Here is a 5,729-nt window from a genome sequence, read left to right on the forward strand (position 1 = left end):
TGAAACTCTTGGTTTTGTTTCGTAAATTTTGTAAACGTTTGTCTTAAATTGTTAAATATGAGAAACATTTGAATTTGTTTCGTAACATTTGTAAAGGTTTGGGTTCAATCGCTAAAAAATGAAACGTTTGGATTTGTTTCGTAACGTTTGTAAAAATTTGGCTTTCATCGCTAAAAAGGAGAAGCGTTTGGATTTGTTTCGTAACGTTTGGAAACGTTCGGCTTAAATCGCTAAAAAGGTGAACCATGTGAATTTGTTTCGTAACTTGTGTAAACGTTCGGCTTAAATCGCCAAAAAGGTTAAACGTTTGGATTTGTTTCGTAACGTTTGTCTTCAATCGCTAAAAAGGTGAAACGTTTGGATTTATTTCGTAACGTTTGTAAACGCTTGGCTTATATTGCTAAAAAGGTAAAATGTTTAGATTGATTTCGTAGCGTTTGTAAACGTTTGGCTTAAATCGATAAAAAGGGGAAACGTTTGGATTTGCTTCGTACCGATTGTAAACGTTTGTCTTAAATCGCTAAAAAGATAAAACGTTTGGATTTCTTTTGTATCGTTTCTAAAAGTTTGGCTTAAATCGCTAAAAAGGTGAAACGTCTGTATTTGTTTCATAACATTTTAAACCTTTTTTTTCGTAGCGTTTTTCGACGTTTGGCTTAAAATGCTAAAAGGTGAAACGTTTGGATTTGTTTCGCAACGTTTGTAAATGTTTGGCTTAAATCGCAATAAAGGTGAAACGTTTGGATTTGTTTCCTAACGTTTGTATACGTTTGGCTTAAATTGCTAAAAAGGTGAAACTCTTGGATTTGTTTGATAACGTTTGTAAACGTTTGGTTTAAATTGCTAAAAAGGTGAAACGCTTGGATTTGTTTCGTAATGTTTGTAAACGTTTGGCTTAAATTCATAAAAATGTGAAACGCTTGGTTTTTGTTTCGTAACGTTTGTTAATTTTGGCTTAAATTGCTAAAAATGTGAAACGTTGGATTTGTTTTGTAACGTTTGGATTTGTTTTGCTTCAATCGCTAAAACTGTGAAATGTTTGGATTTATTTCGTAACGTTTGTAAACGATTGGCATAAATTGCTAAAAAGGTAAAACGTTTGGATTTGTTTCGTAACTTTTTAAACGTTTGGTTTAAATTGCATAAAAGGAGAAACGTTTGGATTTGTTTCGAAACATTTTGTAAAGGTTTGGCTTAAATCGATAAAAATGTGAAACGATTGGATTTTTTTCGTAACGTTTGTAAACGTTTGGCTTAAATCGCTAAAAAGGTGAAATGTTTATATTTGTTTCCTAATTCGCTAAAAAGCAGAAACGTTTGGATTTGTTTCGTAACGTTTTGAAACGTTTGGCTTAAATCACTAAAAAGGCGAAACGCTTGGATTTTCTTCGTAACGTTTGTAAACGTTTGGCTTAAATAGATAAAAAGGGGAAACGTTTGGATTTGTTTCGTAACATTTGTAAACATTTGGCTTAAATCGCTAAAAAGGTGAATCTTTTGGATTTGTTTCCTAACGTTTGTAAATGTTTGGCTTAAATCGCTAAAAGGTAAAACTTTTGGTTTTGTTTTGTTACGTTTGTAAACATTTGGCTTAAATCACTAAAAAGGTGAAACTTTTGAATTTGTTTCGTAAGGTTTGTAAACGTTTGTTTTATATCACTAAAGAGGTGAATTGTTTGGATTTGTTTCGTAACGTTGTAAACATTTGGCTTAAAATGCTAAAAAGGGTTTCTTGACATTTTATACGTTTTCATTAGTTTCGTAACGTTTGTAAACGCTTGGCTTAAATTATTGAAAAGTTGAAACATTTGGATTTGTTTTGTAACCTTTGTAAACGTTCGGTTTAAATTGCTAAAAAGGTGAAACAGTTGGATTTGTTTCAACGTTTTAAACGTTTTGATTTGTTTCGAACCGTTTGGATCTTTTTTATAACGTCTGTAAATGTTTGTCTTCAATCACTAAAATGGTGAAACGTTTGGATTTGTTTCGTAACGTTTGTAAACGTTTGGCTTAAAGCAATAAAAAGGTTAGACGTTTGGATTTCTTTCGTAACATTTTACAATCGTTTGGTTTTGTTTCGTAGCGTTTATAAACGTTTGGCTTAAATCGCTAAAATGGGGAAACGTTTGGTGTTGTTTTGTAACTTTTGTAAACATTTGGATTCGTTTCGTAACATTTTGAAAGTTTGGTTATAACGTTTCTAAACGTTTGGCTTAAATCGCTAAAAAGGTGAAACGTTTGGTTTAAATCGATAAAAAGGTGAAACTTTCGGATTTGTTTCATAACATTTCTTAAGGTTTGGCTTAAATTGCTGAAAAGGTGAAACACTTGGTTTTGTTTCGTAACGTTTGTAAATGTTTGGCTTAAATTATTAAATATGAGAAACGTTTAGATTTGTTACCAAACGTTTGTAAATGTTTGGCTTACATCGCTAAAAGAAGAAACGTTTTGATTTGTTTCGTAAAGTTTGTATACATTTGGCTTAAATCGCTAAAAAGGTGAAACGTTTGGATTTGTTTCGTAACGTTTGTAAAAGTTTGGCTTAAATCGCTAAAAAGGTGAAATGTTTGGATTTATTCGTAACGTTTGTAAACGTTTGGCATAAATCGCTAAAAAGGTGAAATGTTTGGATTTGTTTTGTAGCGTTTTAAACGTTTGGCTTAAATCGCTAAAATGAGGAAACATTTGGATTTGTTTCTTAACGTTTGTAAACGTTTCGCTTAAATCGCTAAAAATGTGAAACGTTTGGATTTGTTTCGTAACGTTTGTAAACGTTTGGATTAAATTTCTAAAAAGGTGAAACTCTTGGTTTTGATTCGTAAATTTTGTAAACGTTTGGCTTAAATTGTTAAATATGAGAAACATTTGAATTTGTTTCGAAACGTTTGTAAAGGTTTGGTTTCAATCGCTAATAATGGGAAACGTTTGGATTTGTTTCGTAACGTTTTTGTAAACGTTTGGATTTCATCGCTAAAAAGGGGAATCGATTGGATTTGCTTCGTACCGTTTGGAAACGTTCGGTTTAAATCGCTAAAAAGGTGAAACGTTTGAATTTGTTTCGTAACATGTGTAAACGTTCGGCTTAAATCGCTAAAAAGATTAAACGTTTGGATTTGTTTCGTAACGTTTGCAAACGCTTGTCTTAAATCGCTAAAAAGGTGAAACGTTTGGATTTATTTCGTAAGGTTTGTAAATTTTTGGCTTATATTGCTAAAAAGGTGAAACGTTTAGATTGATTTCGTAGCGTTTGTAAACATTTGGCTTAAATCGCTGAAAAGGGGAAACATTTGGATTTTTTTCGTACCGATTGTAAATGTTTGGCTTAAATCGCTAAAAATGTGAAACGTTTGGATTTGTTTTGTATTATTTCTAAAAGTTTGGCTTAAATCGCTAAAAAGGTGAAACGTTTGGATTTGTTTCGTAACATCTTAAACGTTTGGTTTAAATCGCTAAAAAGGTGAAACCTTTGGATTTGTTTCGTAACGTTTGTAAATGTTTGGCTTAAATCGCTTATAAGGTGAAACATTTGGTTTTGTTTTGTTACGTTTGTAAACGTTTGGCTTAAATCACTAAAAAGGTGAAACGGTTGAATTTGTTTCGTAACGTTTGTAAACGTTTGTTTTATATCGCTAAAGAGGTGAAACGTTTGGATTTGTTTCGTAACGTTTGTAAACATTTGGCTTCAATCGCTAAAAAGGGTTTCTTAACATTTTAAATGTTTTGATAAGTTTCTTAACGTTTGTAAATGTTTGACTTAAAAAAAGGTGAAACATTTGGATTTGTTTTGTAACCTTTGTAAATTTTCGGCTTAAATTGCTAAAAAGGTGAAACGGTTGGATTTGTTTCGAAATGTTTTAAACGTTTTGATTTGTTTCGAAATGTTTGGATTTTTTTCATAACGTTTGTAAATGTTTGGCTTCAGCCTCTAAAATGGTGAAACGTTTGGATTTGTTTCGTAACGTTTGTAAACGTTGGTCTTAAATCACTAAAAATGTGACACGTTTGGATTTGTTTCGTAACGTTTACCATCGTTTGGTTTAGTTTCGTAACGTTTAAAAATGTTTGGCTTAAATCGCTAAAATGGGGAAACGTTTGGTGTTGTTTTGTAACTTTTGTGAACGTTTGGATTCGTTTCGTAACGTTTTGAAAGCTTGGTTTTAACGTTCGTAAACGTTTGGCTTAAATCGCTAAAAAGGTGAAACATTTGGCTTAAATCGATGAAAAGGTGAAACGTTTGGATTTGTTTCGTGCCGATTATAAACGTTTGGCTTATAGTGCTAAAAAGGGGAAACATTTAGATTGATTTCGTAGCGTTTGTAAACGTTTGGCTTAAATCGCTAAAAAGGGGAAACGTTTGGATTTGTTTCGTACCAATTATAAACGTTTGGCTTAAATCGCTAAAAAGGGGAAACATTTGGATTTGTTTTGTATCGTTTCCAAAAGTTTGGCTTAAATCGGTAAAAAGGTGAAACGTTTGGATTCGTTTCGTAACATTTTAAACGTTTGGTTTTTTTTCGTAACGGTTTTCGACGTTTGGCTTATATCGCTAATAGGTGAAACGTTTGGATTTGTTTCGTAACGTTTGTAAATGTTTGGCTTAAATCGCTAAAAAGGTGAAACGTTTGGATTTGTTTCGTAACATTTGTTAACGTTTGGCTTAAATTGCTGAAAAGGTGAAACACTTGGTTTTGTTTCGTATCGTTTGTAAACGTTTGGCTTAAATTTTTAAATATGAGAAACGTTTAGATTTGTTTCCCAACATTCGTAAACGTTTGGCTTAAATCGCTAAAAGGTGAAACGTTTTGATTTGTTTCCTAAAGTTTGTATACATTTGTCCTAAATCGCTAAAAAGGTGAAACGTTTGGATTTGTTTCGTAACGTTTGTAAACGTTTGGTTTAAATTGCTAAAAAGGTGAAACGTTTGGTTTTGTTTTGTAACCTTTGTAAACGTTCGGCTTAAATTGCTAAAAAGGTGAAACAGTTCGATTTGTTTCGTAATGTTTTAAACGTTTTGATTTGTTTCGAAACGTTTGGATTTTTTTCATAACGTTTGTAAATGTTTGGCTTCAATCACTAAAATGGTGAAACGTTTGGATTTGTTTCGTAATGTTTGTAAATGTTTGGCTTAAATCACTAAAAATGTGAAACGTTTGGATTTGTTTCGTAACTTTTACCATCGTTTGGTTTTATTTCGTAACGTTTATAAACGTTTGGCTTAAATCGCTAAAACGGGGAAACGTTTTGTGTTGTTTTGTATTTTTTGTAAATGTTTGGATTCGTTTCGTAACGTTTGGATTTTTTTCATAACATTTGTAAATGTTTGGCTTCAATCACTAAAATGGTGGAACGTTTGAATTTGTTTCGTAACGTTTGTAAACGTTTGGCTTAAATCACTAAAAATATGAAACGTTTAGATTTGTTTCGTAACGTTTACCATCGTTTGGTTTTGTTTCGTAACTATTCTAAACGTTTGGCTTAAATCGTTAAAATGGGGAAACGTTGGTGTTGTTTTGTAACTTTTGTAAACGTTTGGATTCGTTTCATAACATTTTGAAAGTTTGGTTTTAATGTTTGTAAACGTTTGGCTTCAATCGCTAAAAAGGTGAAATGTTTGGCTTAAATCGATAAATATGTGAAACGTTTGAATTTGTTTCGTAAAATTCGGCTTAAATTGCTGAATAGCTGAAACACTTGGTTTTGTTTCGTAACGTTTGTAAACGTTTGGCTTA

This window comes from Mercurialis annua, linkage group LG3, assembly GCF_937616625.2.
Source record: "Mercurialis annua linkage group LG3, ddMerAnnu1.2, whole genome shotgun sequence".
Taxonomy (NCBI): domain Eukaryota; kingdom Viridiplantae; phylum Streptophyta; class Magnoliopsida; order Malpighiales; family Euphorbiaceae; genus Mercurialis; species Mercurialis annua.